This window comes from Arachis hypogaea, chromosome 4 (genome assembly GCF_003086295.3).
Source record: "Arachis hypogaea cultivar Tifrunner chromosome 4, arahy.Tifrunner.gnm2.J5K5, whole genome shotgun sequence".
NCBI classification, from domain to species: Eukaryota; Viridiplantae; Streptophyta; class Magnoliopsida; order Fabales; family Fabaceae; genus Arachis; species Arachis hypogaea.
In genome coordinates this window covers 26,129,367-26,148,236 of record NC_092039.1, presented here as the reverse complement: position 1 = coordinate 26,148,236, position 18,870 = coordinate 26,129,367, and positions in this window count along the sequence as shown.

Sequence of the window (18,870 nt, the reverse complement as noted above, 5' to 3'; positions counted from 1 at the left end):
TCTAGCAATAATACATAATAATTATGTTTGATTTATTTGTATTAAAAATTAATTTATATAACTATTATTGAATTATTTCTAAATTTTTGAGTGAATTACCAATTTGAACCCTGTCATTTTTTAAAATAACAACTCAATCCTTTAAAATAAAAACGATTCACTTCGTTTTTTATTCTCTACTTCCGTGACATAACGCGGTTCCTATGGATATTTCTCTGTCAACTCTGAACGAAAAATACTAACGTGTCAGGTTTAGAAATAAATAGGAGTCTAATTGTCTCTAAATTTAAATTAGTTAAGAGTTTATTTGTTCTTATTATTTAAATAATATTTTTTAAAATTATTTTTTTATTCATTATATTAATATTATTTTTCAATAAATTATTAAATATATAGTATAATTAGTATAAACTAATTAATAAATTATTCAAATTTAAAAATATTATTTATTATAAAATTAAATAAATAATTCTCAAATATAATTTTTAAATATATAAATAATAAACATTAAAATTCGATTAATACATTAATAATAATAACCCTATGATATACTATTAGTATTATGATCTAGATAATTTTCACAATAAAGTAAAAATTAATGAACACGTTATTTGATATATAGTAAAATTTATTTGAGTAATAATAAATTTAAATTTTATCTCTTTAAACTAAATTAATAATTCTATTTGATATCTTTGCACTAAAATACATTATGAATAGGCTACTAATACTAAATAAAATAAAACATATAATAATATATATATATGTAAATTTAATTAAATTTTATTATACATAAAATTTTAATTAATTCACACTATTCTTGTATTAATAAATCTTTATCGATCTGTAACCTTATGACAATATATGTATTATTATTAGATTAATAATATTAATGATGTTTTGAGTTTGTTGAGTTTATAAATGGTCTCAATAATATATATATATATATATATATATATATATATATATATATATATATATATTATTTGATTTAGTATTAATAACCTACTCATAGTGTATTTTAGTACAAAGATATCAAATAGAATTATTAATTTAGTTCAAAGAGATAAAATATTAAATTTGTTATTACTCACAAAATTTTTACTATATATCAAATAATGTGTTCATTAGTTTTTACTTTATTGTGAAAATTATCTAGATCATAATATTAATAGTATATTATAGGGTAATTATTATTAATATATTAATCGAATTTTAATATTTATTATTTATATATATTTAAAAATTATATTTAAAAACTATTTATTTAGTTTCATAATAAATGATATTTTTAAATTTGAATAAGTTATTAATTAACTTGTATTTATTATATCATATATTTAATAATTTATTAAAAAAAGAATATTAATATAATGAATAAAAAATATTTTGAAAATATATTATTTAAAGAAAGACGACAAATAAACCTCTAATCAATTTGAATTTAGAGACAATTAGGTCTCTGTCTATTTTTAAACCTAATACGTCAGCATTTTTTGTTCAGAATAGACGAAAAAATATTTATAAAAACCGTTTTGTATTACAAAAAAAGAGAATAGAGACCGAAGTAAATTGTTTCTATTTTAATTAAAAGGTCATATTGTTATTATAAAAAATGAACAAAAATTATATTAATAGTTTACTTTAAATTTTTTAAAAAATTTATTGACAGAATGTAAATAAAAAATTTAAAATAAAATTAAAATAAAATAAAATTTAAAAATATTTAAAATTTTTTTACTTAATTTCAAAGACGAAAAATATATTTTATTTTTTTTTTTCTTTCGGCGTGGAAGGGTTGATAATTTCCACCATCGAAAGTGAAAGACTAGCCCCATAGTCACTTGAAGACTCCAATTTTTCAATTATACAACTGAAAAGCAAAATGAAGCTTCTTGGCTTCTCACGTCCAATGGGGCCCCAACTAGATAGAAAGATCTTTGATTATGTGGTTTCAAATTAAAGTATTTGTTTGTTCAAAAGGATTTATGATTACAAGTTTCATATTTATCAAGTATGAGTTAATTTTTAAAGTCGCGTAAATCCTATTAACTCAAAGATTATGATTAGATTAGGTGGCTTTTTTTTATATTGTATTATTCCATATAATTAAAATATACACAAATTTTTTTTTATTATTGTATTTTATCTTTATAACAGATATGATTTTTTTTTTAAAAGAGTGAATTCGGTTCGAAATTTACTTAATGTATATGTGGAACAATTGCTTGCGTAAGAAATATATGAAAAGACTTAGTAAATTTGTGATAAATAATATAAAAAAATTACAATAAAAAAGGACAAAAAATAAATGAAAACTTTTAGCAAAAAAGTGAAATAGCTAGCAATTAAAAGAAAGTAAAATGTTTGAAAAAAGAAGAATAAAATACTCAAAGAAAAGAAAATAAAGGAAATAAATTAAAAGTTTACTCCAGACACTCGATTATATGCACTTGCACTCTATGGTTTTTTTTGGCGTCAGTATGACTTGAATGTTGCAGTGTTTTGTATGATGATAAAGCATTCAGATTGAAGTCCCCTAACTTTTCCAAATTTTTTCTATTTATAGATCACAAAGGGTGGACTGCATAATGCTTCTCTCTTTCTACAATCTAGCTTTTTCCTTTTTCTCAGGCTCTCACAACCCACGACCTTGCCTTGACTGTGAAGGATTTTGTTCTCCAAGGTAGACATCCCATGTTCTCTGTTTTTACCTTGGCCTCGAAGCTCTTACGTTCTGTATAGTGTTACCTGATAAAACTACGTATGATTATTAAATTTTGACCTAGATACTTCTCAACTTGACTTTTCTTATAGTCGACATTTTATTTTATCATGATCGAGTTTTTAATTAGTCATAATTTTGTACTAATAATTTGCGAAAAAATTCAACGCTTGTAATTGTGTAAACCGCCTACTGTTCATATCCTGCGTCGAGCTGTCTGACCCGGGATGATTAGCAGCGCGACGACCGACCTCTTCAGGCCAAACTACATGACCTCTTCTCAAAGAGCTCGGCCAAACTGCCAGGAAAGCCCAATAAAGGGCCCAAACATAGGGACACAACCCATATCCAAAGGCAGCCCAAGCCTATAGAGATAAGGGCGGTTCCCACGAAAGATAAGATAAAGATAAGATAAGATAACTAACTTATCTTATATGAAAAGATCATTTTACACCATTATAAATATACTGGAGCACCCAGGTATAACTCATACTCGGATTCTACTAAAAAACCTGCTTAATACCCTTGCTAACTTAAGCATCAGAGTCCCTTGCAGGTACCACCACCCTCCGGTGACGAAGGATCAGTACCTCCACCAGGTCCAACAAGTTGGACTCAACACCGCCGACCAGTACAGAAGATCTCGTCCAAGATCGGCCTACAGTTTCAGGTAACCCTCGGAACATTGGCGCCGTTGTCGGGGAACCTGGCAGTCATCTGATGAGCGGATAATTTATACGCTTTTTGGCATTGTTTTTAGATAGTTTTTAGTATAATCTAGCTACTTTTAGGGGTGTTTTCATTAGTTTTTATGCTAAATTCATATTTCTGGACTTTACTATGAGTTTGTGTGTTTTTCTGTAATTTCAGGTAATTTCTGGCTGAAATTGAGGGACCTGAGCAAAACTCTGATAAAAGGACTGACAAAGGACTGCTGACGTTGTTGGATTCTGACCTCCCTGCACTCAAAATGGATTTTTTGGAGCTACAGAACTCCAAATGGCGCGCTCTCAATGGCGTTGGAAAGTAGACATCCAGAACTTGCTAGAAATATATAATAGTCCATACTTTATTTGTGATTAGACGACGTAAATTGGCGCTCAACGCCAGTTCCATGCTGCATTCTGGAGTCAAACGCCAGAAACACGTCACGAACCAGAGTTGAACGCCAAAAACACATTACAACTTGGCGTTTAACTCCAAAAGAAGCCTCTGCACGTGTAAAGCTCAAGCTCAGCCCAAGCACACACGAAGTGGGCCCCAGAAGTGGATTTCTGCATCAATTACTTACTTCTGTAAACCCTAGTAGCTAGTCTAGTATAAATAGGACTTTTTACTATTATATTTTCATCCTGGATTGTATTTTTGATCCGGTGGTCACGTTTTGGGGGCTGGCCTCTCGGCCATGCCTGGACCTTCATCACTTATGTATTTTCAACGGTGGAGTTTCTACACACCATAGATTAAGGGTGTGGAGCTTTGCTGTACCTCGAGTTTTAATGCAAGTACTTCTATTTTTTATTCAATTCGACTTATTCTTGTTCTAAGATATTCGTTGCACTTCAACTTGATGAATGTGATGATCCGTGACACTCATCATCATTCTCACATATGAACGCGCGTGACTGACAACCACTTCCGTTCTACCTTAGACCGGGCGCATATCTCTTGGATTCCTTAATCAGAATCTTCGTGGTATAAGCTAGAATTGATGGCGGCATTTATGGGAATCCGGAAAGTCTAACCTTGTCTGTGGTATTCCGAGTAGGATTCTGGGATTGAATGACTGTGACGAACTTCAAACTCACGATTGTTGGGCGTGATGACAAACGCAAAAGAATCAAGGGATTCTATTCCAACATGATCGAGAACCGACAGATGATTAGCCGTGCTGTGACAGCGCATTTGGACCATTTTCACTGAGAGGATGGGATGTAGCCATTAACAATAGTGATGCCCTACATACAGCTTGCCATGGAAAGGATTAAGAAAGATTGGATGAAAGTAGTAGGAAAGCAGAGATTCAACGGGGACAAGCACCTCCATACACTTGTCTGAAATTCTCACCAATGATTTACATAAGTATTTCTATCTTTATTTTCTGTTTATTTAATATTATTATTCGAAAACTCCATAACCTTTTATTATCCACCTAACTGAGATTTACAAGATGACCATAGCTTGCTTCATACCGACAATCTCTGTGGGATCGACCCTTACTCACGTAAGGTATTACTTGGACGACCCAGTGCACTTGCTGGTTAGTTGTGCGGAGTTGTGACAAAGTGTGATTCACGTTTGAGAGTGCTACCAAGTTTTTAGCGCCATCGTTGATGATCACAATTTCGTGCACCAAGTTTTTGGCGCCGTTGCCGGGGATTGTTTGAGTATGGACAACTGACGGCTCATCTTGTTGCTCAGATTGGGTAATTTTATTTTTTTTATTGTTCTTAAATTTCAAAAAAAAATTTATATTACTTATCCTGTTCTTCAGAATTTTTAAGAATGAATTCTAGAGTTTCATGAAGCATGTTGAAGCCTGGCTGGCTATAAAGCCATGTCTAAATTCTTTTGGACTGAGGCTTCAAAACCATCTTCATAGAGGCAAGTCAATTGGAATATTAGCTGTATGCTAAAGCTTGGCTAGCTATTGGCCATGTCTAGTGTTTTGGACCGGAGCTTTCACATAAAGCTTGGCTGGCTATTAAGCCATGTCTAATTCCTGGACCGGAGCTTTAGACAAACATTGCATGATTCCTGGAATTCATATTAAAAATTTAGAATTTCTTATTTTATTTTTCCTATATGTTTTCGAAAAAATATAAAAATAAAATACAAAAAAATTAGAAAATCATAAAAATAAAAAATATTGTGTTTCTTGTTAGAGTCTTGTGTCAAGTTTTAAGTTTGATGTCAATTGCATATTCATCATGCATTTTTCGAAAATAGCATTCATGCATTGCATTCATCATGATCTTCAAGTTGTTCTTGATGAACTTTTTTGTTTGATCTTCATATTTTCTTGTTTTGTGTTGTATGGTGTTTTTCATGTGCATTTTTGCATTCATAGTGTCTAAATATGAAAGATTTCTAAGTTTGGTGTCTTGCAAGTTTTGTTTACATTGAAAATATTTCAAAAATATGTTCTTGATGTTCATCATGATCTTCAAAGTGTTGTTGGTGTTCATCTTGACATTCATAGTGTTCTTGCATGCATCATGTGTTTTGATCCAAAATTTTCATGCATTGAGTATTTTTAGTGTTTTTCTCTCTCATCATAAAAAAATTCAAAAATAAATAAATAAATAAATAAATAAATATCTTATCTTTTTAAAATCTTTTTCAAAAATCATATCTTTTCCTTTTTTTATCATATTCGAAAATTTCAAAAATATTTTTCAAAATATTTTCAAAATCTTTTTCTTATCTTTACATCATATTTTCGAAAATATCATCAACAATTAATGTTTTGATTCAAAAATTTCAAGTTTGTTACTTTCTTGTTAAGAAAGATTCAAACTTTAAGTTCTAGAATCATATCTTGTGATTTCTTGTGAGTCAAGTCATTAATTGTGATTTTAAAATTCAAATCTTTTTCAAAACTAATTTCAATCATATCTTTTAAAACCATATCTTTTAAAATCATATCTTTTCAAAAATATCTTTTCAATCTTATCTTTTCAAAATTATATCTTTTTAAAATCATATCTTTTTAATCATATCTTTTCATATCATATCTTTTTCAAACTTTAATTTTAAAAATCTTTTCTAACTTCTTATCTTTTCAAAATTAATTTTCAAATCTTTTTCAACTAACTAATTGATTTATTTGTTTGTTTTATCTTTTATCTTTTTCAAAACCACCTAACTAATTTTCTCTCTCTAATTTTCGAAAATTACCTTCCTCCTTTTCAAAATTCTTCTAATTAACTAATTATTTCAAATTTTAATTTTAATTTTATTTCATTTTAATTTTCGAAAATTACTATCCCTTTTTCAAAATTTATTTTTGGAATTTCTATCCCTCTCACCTCTTTCTATTTATTTTATTTATTTACTAACACTTCTCTTCATCCTAAAATTCGAACCCCCTCTCTCTGAGTTCGAATTTTCCTCTTCTCCTTCCTATTCTTCTTCTTTTCTACTCACATAAAGGAACCTCTATATCTGGATAAAGAGGATCCCTATTATTATTTTCTCTTCCCTTCTTTTTCATATGAGCAGGAGCAAAGACAAGAACATTCTTATTGAAGCAAATCCTGAACCTGAAAGGACTCTGAAGAGGAAGTCAACAGAAACTAAAATCCAACAATTCAGAGAAAACTTTACAGAAATTTTCGAAAAAGAAGAAGAGATGGCAGCTGAAAATAATAACAATGCAAGGAGGATGCTTGGTGATTATACTACACCTAAGGCTAGAGAAACCTCAAAAAAAAAAAAGAAAAAAAAAAGAGAAAAGGGAAGACAAAAAGCTTCCACCTCCAAGTCATGGGAGATGGAGAGATTCATCTCAAGGGTCTATAGCTCAGTAGAAGAGCATTTGACTGCACATCAAGAGAACATGAGGAATTCCCTCATCAAGAAATCCCTGAGATACCTCAGGGGATACATTTTCCTCCACATAATTATTAGGAGCACCAAAATCACTAGGGAAGAGCAACAAAGACAAGGAAGAGACATAGAAGAGCTCAAGGACATCAATGGTCCTTCAAGAAGGCGCCACCCTCACTAAGGTGGACTCATTCCTGGTTCTTAAATTTTTTTCTGCTTTTCATTTTTTTTATGTTATATGTTTATCTATGTTTGTGTCTTTATTACATGATCATTAGTATTTAGTAACTATGTCTTAAGGCTATGAATAATTCCATGAATCCTTCACCTCTCTTACATGAAAAATGTTTCTAATTCAAAAGAACAAGAAGTACATGAGTTTCGAAATTATCCTTGAATTTAGTTTAATTATATTGATGTGGTGACAATACTTTTTGTTTTCTGAATGAATGCTTGAACAGTGCATATTTTTGATCTTGTTGTATATGAATGTTAAAATTGTTGGCTCTTGAAAGAATGATGAACAAAGAGAAATGTTATTGACAATCTGAAAAATTATGAGATTGATTCTTGAAGTAAGAAAAAGCAGTGAAAAAGCAAAAGTTTGAAAAAAAAAAGAAGAGTGGCGAAAAAAAAATAGAAAGGAAAAGAAAAGCAAGCAGAAAAAGTCAATAGCCCTTAAAACCAAAAGGCAAGGGTAAAAAGGATCCAAGGCTTTGAGCATCAATGGATAGGAGGGCCTAAGGAAATAAAATCCAGGCCTAAGCGGCTAATTCAAGCTGTCCCTAACCATGTGCTTATGGCATGCAGGTCCAAGTGAAAAGCTTGAGACTGAGTGGTTAAAGTCGTGATCCAAAGCAAAAAGAGTGTGCTTAAGAACTCTGGACACCTCTAACTGGGGACTTTAGCAAAGCTAAGTCACAATCTGAAAAGGTTCACCCAGTCATGTGTCTGTGGCATTTATGTATCTGGTGGTAATACTAGAAAACAAAGTGCTTAGGGCCACGGCCAAGACTCATAAAAGTAGCTGTGTTCAAGAATCAACAAAATTAACTAGGAAAATCAATAACACTATCTGAAATTCTAAGTTCCTATAGAAGCCAATCATTCTAAACTTCAAAGGATAAAGTGAGATGCCAAAACTGTTCAGAAGCAAAAAGCTACAAGTCCCGCTCATCTAATTAGAACTAATATTCATTGATATTCTGAAATTTATAGTATATTCTCTTCTTTTTATCCTAATTGATTTCCAGTTGCTTGGGGACAAGCAACAATTTAAGTTTGGTGTTGTGATGAGCGGATAATTTATACGCTTTTTGGCATTGTTTTTAGATAGTTTTTAGTATAATCTAGCTACTTTTAGGGATGTTTTCATTAGTTTTTATGCTAAATTCACATTTCTGGACTTTACTATGAGTTTGTGTATTTTTCTATGATTTCAGGTAATTTCTGGCTGAAATTGAGGGACCTGAGCAAAACTCTGATAAAAGGGCTGACAAAGGACTGCTGATGCTGTTGGATTCTGACCTCCCTGCACTCGAGATGGATTTTTTGGAGCTACAGAACTCTAAATGGCGCGATCTCAACGGCGTTGGAAAGTAGACATTCAGAGCTTTCCAGAAATATATAATAGTTCATACTTTATTCGTAATTAGATGACGTAAACTGGCGCTCAACACCAGTTTCATGCTGCATTCTGGAGTCAAACGCCAGAAACACGTCACGAACCAGAGTTGAATGCCAGAAACACGTTACAACTTGGCGTTCAACTCCAAAAGAAGCCTCTGCACGTGTAAAGCTCAAGCACAGCCCAAGAACACACCAAGTGGGCCCCAGAAGTGGATTTCTGCATCAATTACTTACTTCTGTAAACCCTAGTAGCTAGTCTAGTATAAATAGGACTTTTTACTATTATATTTTCATCCTGGATTGTATTTTTGATCCGGTGATCATGTTTTGGGGGCTGGCCTCTCAGCCATGCCTGGACCTTCATCACTTATGTATTTTCAACGGTGGAGTTCCTACACACTATAGATTAAGGGTGTGGAGCTCTGCTGTACCTCGAGTTTTAATGCAAGTACTTCTATTTTTTATTCAATTCGACTTATTCTTGTTCTAAGATATTCGTTGCACTTCAACTTGATGAATGTGATGATCCGTGACACTCATCATCATTCTCACCTATGAACGCACGTGACTGACAACCACTTTCGTTCTACCTTAGACCGGGCGCATATCTCTTGGATTCCTTAATCAGAATCTTCGTGGTATAAGCTAGAATTGATGGCGGCATTCATGGGAATCCGGAAAGTCTAACCTTATATGTGGTATTCCGAGTAGGATTCCGGGATTGAATGACTGTGACGAGCTTCAAACTCGTGATTGTTGGGCATGATGACAAACACAAAAGAATCAAGGGATTCTATTCCAACATGATCGAGAACCGACAGATGATTAGCCGTGATGTGACAGAGCATTTGGACCATTTTCACTGAGTGGATGGGATGTAGCCATTGACAACGGTGATGCCCTGCATACATCTTGCCATGGAAAGGATTAAGAAGGATTGGATGAAAGCAGTTGGAAAGCAGAGATTCAACGGGGACAAGCACCTCCATACACTTGTCTGAAATTCTCACCAATGATTTACATAAGTATTTCTATCTTTATTTTCTGTTTATTTATTATTATTATTCGAAAACTCCATAACCTTTTACTATCCACCTAACTGAGATTTACAAGATGACCATAGCTTGCGTCATACCAACAATCTCCGTGGGATCGACTCTTACTCACGTAAGGTATTACTTGGACGACCTAGTGCACTTGCTGGCTAGTTATGCGGAGTTGTGATAAAGTGTGATTCACGTTTGAGAGCGCTACCAAGTTTTTGGCGCCATCGTTGATGATCACAATTTCGTGCACCATCATCCCATCACCATGGTGGACGACCATGACAACGACCACGATTCGGGTCTAGAAGATAGAACGCCGCACAAAAATGCGGACACTACACCAAAAGATACCCCGCAACCTAACGAAGACAAAATTCACCAAACTTAGGAGCCCTAGAAGTGCTTCAAGATCGTTTAAAACAACTCGAGAAAGAAGCCCAACATCAGCGAGAAGCTGGGAAGGACCTACAAAGGGAGATTAGGCGACGCTGGGAATTGGAGGACAAACTCCTAAAATTCGAAGCCGGTCTCAAAGCCAAAGCGACTCGATTCACCCACGAGGACAACTGCCGCAAGGACCAAGATCCATTTGCCAAAGAGATCATGAAGACCAAAATTCTGAAAGACTTTAAACTCCCGGATATGGCCTTATATGATGGCACGGCAGATCCCAGCCATCACCTCAGTAATTTTAGAAGTCGAATGTACCTCACTGACGCCTCAGACACAGTCCGCTGCAAAGCCTTTCCGACTACCTTAACAAAAACGGTGATTAAGTGGTTCGACAATCTACCCCCAGGTCCATCTCAAGCTTCGACGACTTAGCCAAGAAGTTTCTAGCCAGATTCTCTATCCAGAAAGATAAAACCAAGCACGCTCCAAGTCTATTAGGAATCAAACAAGGAGATCGGGAAAGTCTCCGCAGCTGCATGGAAAGATTCAACAAGGCATGTCTAGACATACAAAGTCTGCCCACAGAAGCGGCCATCATGGGCCTCATCAATGGCCTACAAGAAGGATCTTTTAGCCAATCCATATAAAAAAAGCATCCCACATCTCTAAATGAGGTACAAGAACGAGCAGAGAAGTATATCAACATGGAGGAAAACGCTCGACTAGGAGAGACCTCAAAATCCAGATTCTCCTACTCCTCCCGAGATAAGGACAAAGAATCCAAGAAAAAAGAAGATCGACATGGGGAAAAGATAAAAAAACCACAATTATACCCCTTTTTGGGTATCCCTTGTAGATGTCTACAGAGAAGTATGCCATACTGAAAAGATACCTCCAGCTCGACCACTCAAAAGCAAAAAAGGAGGAGGAAATCGGGCAAAATATTGTGAATATCACCGAATCTATGGACATTCCACCAACGAATGTTTCGACCTAAAAGATATCATAGAAAAACTGGTAAGAGAAGGAAAATTAGATCGGTACTTGGCAAACCGAGCAGACGATCCCAGAAAAAGAAGAAGGGATGAAGACATCGGACAGGCAGAACGACCACCTCGTACACCTGAGAGACACGTCCACATGATTCACGGAGGATTTGCGGGAGGTGGGATCTCTAAATCATCTCGCAAAAGGTATCTCAAAGAAGTATATCATGTTGAGGAAAGAGAGGAAACACCCGACATCCCCACAATTACTTTTACTAAAGAGGACGCATCTGGCATCATCCCAGGACACGACGATCCTACGGTCATCACTATCGTATTAGCAAATGCAAATCTCCACCGCACACTGATAGACCAAGAAAGCTCTACCGACATATTATTTAAAACTGCCTTCGACAAACTCGGCCTAGAAGAAAAAATACTCAGAGCATATCCGAACAGCCTATTCAGACTGGGAGACACCCCAGTTCAACCACTTGGATACGTCTCACTACACATGACCTTTGGAAAAGGAAATCAGTCAAGAACACTCAAAATAGACTACATCATGGTCGACATAAGCTCAGCCTACAATGCCTTAATAGGTCGGACAACATTGAATCAGCTCGGTGCAGTAGTCTCGACTCCACATCTATGCATGAAGTTCCCAACTGCAGAAGGAATAGCCACAATAAAAGCAGACCAGAAGACGGCGTGCCGCTGCTACAACGAAAGTTTAAACCTTAGAGGCAGAGGAGAAGAATTCACACCATCGAACTCGGTGGAGCTCAGAAGCGGGAAGAACTCCGCCTACAACCCGAAAGTGAAGTGGAAAAAGTCCAGATCGGAGATATCTTGGACCAAACAACCAATATCGATATAATCCTCAAGGGAGACATAAAAGAATCACTCGTACAGTTCTTGCGAGATAACGTCGAACTCTTTGCATGGAAGGCTGCAGACATGCCAGGCATAGACCCCAAATTAATGTGCCACAAGCTAGCAGTCTACCCAGGATCTCAGCCAGTACAACAGAAACGTAGAAAGCTCGGGCTAGAACAATCCCAAGTTGTGGAAGAGCAGGTACAAGCCCTACTGGAGGCAGGATTCATAAGAGAAGTCACGTACCTATTATGGCTAGCCAACATTGTCTTGGTGAAAAAATCGAATGGGAAGTGGCAGATGTGCACCGACTACACTAATCTCAACAAAGCCTGCTCAAAAGATCTTTATCCACTCCTAAGTATCAACGCTCTGGTAGATGCCTCCGCTAGATATAAATACCTCTCGTTTATGGACGCATATTCGGGATACAATCAAATCCCGATGTATCCACCCGACCAAGAAAAAACCTCGTTCTTAACCCCAAAAGCAAACTACTGCTACATCGCCATGCCTTTTGGACTAAAAAACGCAGGAGCTACCTATCAGAGATTAATGAATAATATCTTCACGGATCACATCAGAAAAATCATGGAAGTATATGTGGACGACATGTTAATAAAGACACAAAGTGAAAAGACGCTGCTGTCCGACCTCACCCAAGTATTCGACACTATAAGAAGGCATAGCATGCGACTTAATCCTGCAAAATGCACCTTCGCAGTAGAAGCTGGTAAGTTCTTGGGTTTTATGCTCACACAAAGAGGAATCGAGGCAAATTCGGATAAATGCCGGGCTATACTCAACATGAAGAGCCCAACTTGTGTCAAGGAAGTACAACAACTCAATGGAAGGTTGGCAGCCTTGTCCAGATTTCTAGCTGGATCAGCAATAAGATCTCTCCCATTCTATGCCACTTTCAGGAAGGGAAAGAGGTTCGAATGGACAACAGAGTGCGAGCAGGCCTTCCAAGATTTCAAAAGATTCTTGGGGCAGCCACCTATCCTTACTCGGCCTCAGGAAGGAGAACCACTTATATTGTATCTCGCAGTGGGAAGTCGGGCAGTAGCCTCAGCATTAGTCTGAGAAGACGACAATGGGAAATAACCTGTATACTTCATCAGCAAAGCATTACAAGGATCTGAGCTGAACTACCAAAAAATAGAAAAATTTGCCTATGCTCTCATACTAACCTCTTGACGGCTCCGTCTATATTTCCAAGCTCACGTCATTAAGGTTCGGACCAACCAACCCATAAAAGGAATTTTGCAGAAAATGGACATAGTAGGAAGAATTTTGCAATGGGCAGTCGGGTTGTCCGAATTCGACCTTCAATATGAAGCTCGGACAGCCATCAAATCGCAATATCTAGCCGACTTCATTGCAGAATTTACAGACACTCCAGAAATTCCTATAGAATGGAATCTTTATATGGACGGTTCCTCAAACAAAACTGGAAGTGGCGTAGGCGTTATCATAGAAAACGACCAGGGAACCCAAATCAAACTTTCTCTCAAATTCGGGTTCTGTTCCGAGGGTTACCTGAAACTGTAGGTCGATCTCGGATGAGATCTTCTGTGTTGGTCGGAGCCGACGTGTCCGGAAGGTGTACGGCGGCCGGAGCTGGTGTGTCCGACTTGTTGGACTTGGTGGTGGTGCTGATCCTTCGTCCCCGGAGGGTGGGGGGTACCTGCAAGGGACTCCGATGCTTAAGTTAGCAAGGGTATTAAGCAGGTATTGAGTAGAATCAGAGTATGAGTTATACCTGGGTGCTCCAGTGTATTTATAATGGTGAGATGTGGCCTCCTGTGGATAAGATAAGTTAGTTATCTTATCTTATCTTTATCTTATCTTTAAGTGAGGTCATCTTTAAGGGAACCACCTTTATCTCTATGGGCTTGGGCTGCCCTTGGATTTGGGACGTGTTCCTCTATTTGGGCCCTTTTTTGGGTATTTCTGTGACTTTGGCCGAGCTCTTTGAGAAGAGGTCGGGTTGTCCTGGCCTGAAGAGGTCGGTTGCTTTGTCTGTAGAACATCCCGGGTCGGACAGCTCGACCCAGGGTATGAACAGTGCCCCTGCTTGAGCTCAGTCTTCTTTTTTGAGGCCGAGTCCTTTACTTCGGTATTTTTTTGATGAAGCCGAACTCAAGCATTTTTTCGATTCTTTTGTAGTAGCTTTTGAATGTAGAACGTTTTCTCTAAAAACGCGCGCTTTTGTATTAGTGCTTTTTTGGGAACGCAAGCGGTTTTAACATCCGCATTTAATTGGCATTAATTGCCACATTCTCTTTTGGCTTTTATTTTGAATCTCTTAATCAAAAAATGCTTTCTCTTCTTCACTTCTTCTCCGTAACTCCTTCCTTTACTCTCTCATTTTCTGTTTCTTGCCCAGAGTTTGTAGTTTCTTCTTTGTGACGTCTGTTCTGCTACTGCGTTTTCGGAAGAGGGTTGTTTCCACATTTTTTTTCTTCTGTCTTCGCGTTCTTCCTCTTCAAGGGGGTGGCTTTGTTGCTTCTACTTTTCAGCTTTCTTCGAGGTTTCCTTCTATTCTCCAGGTTAGTCTCATTTCATGTTTCCTCGTTTATTTCTAATTTTGCGATGGGGTTTTCCTTTTGATCTTCCTTTTGGAGAAAGTTTGGACCTTTCTGTTTTTATCGTGCTTTGACTTGTTGCATGCTCTGGTTTTTTCTCTTTTTCAGTGCGAATCTTTTGTTTGCTTTTTCTTTTCATGTTGCCGCCGTTTCTGTTTGTGCCTTTGGCTGATGATTTTTGCTTGATTTTGAAAAGTTTGTGCCTTTGCTGTTTTTCCATTTTGGCCTTTTTTGGTGTTCTGACAAACTGTAGCAGTAGTGCTGGTAAACTGTAGAAGCAATACTTTTTCTTATAAACTGTAGAAGGATGGACCTTTTGCATTTTTTGCTTCCTTTGTTTTCTTCTCTGGATTTTATTTTTGATGAGTGCCGAGATGTAGACTGTAGAAATGATTTGAAGACCTTTCTTGTTTACTGCCTCCAAGGGATGGTCCAAGACTTTTTATCTTGAGTCTTGGGGTTTTTCCCTTTTTGGTTTATCCACCCGTCGAGATGTTTTGACCCATGTCAGAGATGTTTTTAAGTAATCCACTCTTCTTTTATTTTTGTAGGATTTAGTTACCCTCATGTCTTACCGAAATAACGTTGTAGAGATGCCTTCCCAAGTTCCTGCGGGTATGGGTGATTGGCTGGACCCCATGGTTCTCCTGTGTGTCTCGCTGGCTGATTCTGAGTTTTGTACTCAGCTTAGGCAGTTTCATAGTGTCTGTAGCAATTCTGGTGATGAGAAGAACTATGAACTTGTCCCTCCTTCTTCTGACAAAAGAGTCTGTTTTTCAACTTGGGTTGTTGATGGTCGCCCTTTCTTTTATGCTTATGACTTTTTCTTTGGTCAGCTGGGTATCACCCTTCCCTTTACTCAATTTGAAATCGACCTGTTATGGTCTTGTAATGTTGCCCCTTCTCAGCTTCACCCCAACTCTTGGGGTTTCATAAAAATTTTCCAAATGTTGTGCAATGGCTTTGGTATTCCTGCTTCCCAATCTCTTTTCTTCTATTTGTTTGTCATGACTAAGCCTGGAGTGGTAAAAAAGAAGGTAGCTTGGGTCTCCTTTCGTTCCACCCAGGGAAAGAAAGTTTTTTCCATGTTTGACGAGTCATTCCGCGATTTTAAAAACTATTTTTTCAAGGTCCGAGCTGTTAAAGGAACTCGCCCCTTTTTTCTGGATGAAAATGATGAGCCTGCCTTTCCCCTGGAATGGCAAAAAGATGTGAGGGTCTCCAGGTATTCTTGGGACATGTTGGATGAGGCTGAGCGGGCCTTTGTGACTGTTTTGGAAGAGCGCTGGGGTCAACCTCCCCATCTTGATACAAAGAAATTTCTAACCAATCCTTCTCTTCTTCAAACTGAACTGGGTATCTTGTGTTTTCTTGGCTATCTGTTTGTGTTACTTGTAGCTGTATTTCTGACTTGTTTGATTTGTAGCTTGACTTCTGTTTTATTTGCAGAGGCAATGAAGAATAACGAATCTATGAAAGCTTTTAAGAGGGCACAGAAGGCGACTGCTGCCAGGAATATTGCCGCCAAGGCGGTTGGGGAGGGGTCATCCCAAGTGCGTGAGAAGCCATCAGTGCTGAGTTCCCCCGGGGTGAGGAAGGTGATCCCAACACCTCGGGTCTGCTTAGTGGACCCTCACCCTACTTCTGCCGCTCCATCTGCTGTCTCTCCAAGTAAGAAACAAAAGACGGTTGAGCCTTTCGATCTCAATGCCCCTGACTTCAATGCAATTTAGTTTATTGATCAACAAATTGGGCCCTATGGTACCCTCTCAATGGACGACGTGTCCATCCTCCATCATTTGGAATTTATGGCTCGGAATCACGTACAGATGGCGTATATGGCGGCCGCTATACACCGGACTGCTCAAAGTCTCCCTCTTCATGCCACCAAGGCATTTATGGAGGAGGCAAAGCAGGAGTTTGACCGGATAAAGGGGCTGAAGGAGGAGCTTGAATTAAAGGTGACCAAGTTAGAGAAGGATCTAGAAAATGAGAAGGCGAGTTCTCTTTCACTGGCGGCTTCTTTGAGGTTGGTCGAGGACACAGCCTTGATGCATAAGGAGAGTTATGTTACGACTTATCGGGAGGTGATGCGCTTGAGGGAGGAGTTGAACAATGCCCGGGAGGATTATTCTGAGCTTCAAGGTCATGTCGTGGGTAGTGTGACTGCTGCTTACGAGAACTTGAAGGAGCAAGCTCGGGTCATTGCCCCCGAGGCCGATCTCACCCCTTTCAGTCTGGACAATGTTGTCAGGGATGGCAAGATTGTCCCTGATGACGATGGTGATGATGATCCTGATCCTCCTCCTGTGTCCTCTGCCAAAGTGTTGACTTCTTCTGTTCCTCCGGTTGCGCCTGATTCGGATTGCCAGGTTCTGAACCGGGAAGATGGAACTATAGATGCCGTTCCTATTCAGACTCGTCCTCCTTCTCCTTGTTCTGATGATGCCAAGAAGGTTCCTGAAGCTTGTTGATCTGTAGCTGGCCCGGCTTGTGGGCTTCTGAAACTTTTTTATTTAATTGCTGACACTTCTAGCAACTTTTATATTTTGGACAATAGTTTACGGTTTTGGTGGCCTTTCACGGCCTTAAAAAAAGTAGTTTTTTTGACTTGGCATTTTCTTCTGTTTTCTGCCGATGTTGAGATCTTGCAGCTCGACCTCCTCAGATTGTTTTATGGTTTGTAGCTTTGATCCTCAGGGGTCCAACTTGTTTCTTGATGGGTCTTTTGCGCTGGTCCCTCTTTCTTGGATCTTTGTTAGATCTCTTTCAGGGACTACTTTGGTAACTTTTTCAGTGATAGGAGTCCGACTTGGTTGTGTCGGTCTCCTTTAAGTTATTTTTCATAGTCCTCTTTCTTGGATCTTTGTCAGATCTCTTTCAGGGACTACTTTATAACTTTTTTAGTGATAGGAGTCCGACTTGGTTGTGTCGGTCTCCCTTAAGTTATTTTTCGTAGTCCTCTTTCTTGGATCTTTGTCAGATCTCTTTCAGGGACTACTTTATAACTTTTTAGTGATAGGAGTCCGACTTGGTTGTGTCGGTCTCCCTTAAGTTATTTTTCGTAGTCCTCTTTCTTGGATCTTTGTCAGATCTCTTTCAGGGACTACTTTATAACTTTTTTAGTGATAGGAGTCCGACTTGGTTGTGTCGGTCTCCTTTAAGTTATTTTTTGTAGTCCTCTTTCTTGGATCTTTGTCAGATCTCTTTCAGGGACTACTTTATAACTTTTTTAGTGATAGGAGTCCGGCTTGGTTGTGTCGGTCTCCCTTAAGTTATTTTTCGTAGTCCTCTTTCTTGGATCTTTGTCAGATCTCTTTTAGGGACTACTTTATAACTTTTTTAGTGATAGGAGTCCGACTTGGTTGTGTCGGTCTCCTTTAAGTTATTTTTCGTAGTCCTTTTTCTTGGATCTTTGTCAGATCTCTTTCAGGGACTACTTGTATAACTTTTTAGTTTTTGGGCTGACTTTGTTATGTCAGGCCCTTCTAAGTTAAAGTAATCCTCTTTAATAGGGTTGGCCAGACCTCTTTCCAGGGTTTACTTATAACTTGGGTTGACTTGGTCCGACATCTGAACGTCGGCCAGTCTTTAAGTTATTATATTAGCTATCCGTAAGACCTCGTGAGGATCTTTTTTTGGATTGCTTTCGATAACTTCTTACATTATTCTATGTTCATCTTTGCCAATTTGTAGAAAATGGTTGGCGTCTTTAGATCGTCCTTTGGGTGAATCGCGTTTTCACCTTTATCGGACGATTGTCTTTAACGTGGTCGCGCAGTGAATTTGTTTTTCACTTTTTGCCGACCTGTTGCTTTATAATCGGACGATGAATACTTCAGATTAATGTGTCTTGGAATCTTGTAGAATATCTAAATAAACTTTATTCAAAAGAAAAATGCAAATGTATACATGTGGGAGTTTCCTTGTCCTTTTAAGTCGGGTATGATCTAGGTCTCGACATGGTACCTCATTAAAAAACCTTTTCAGGAAAAAGAGCGCATCCATTTAGTGAGATCCTTTACCTTTTCTAACTGTAGTATCTTCTTAGGTTGTAGGCGTGCCATGAT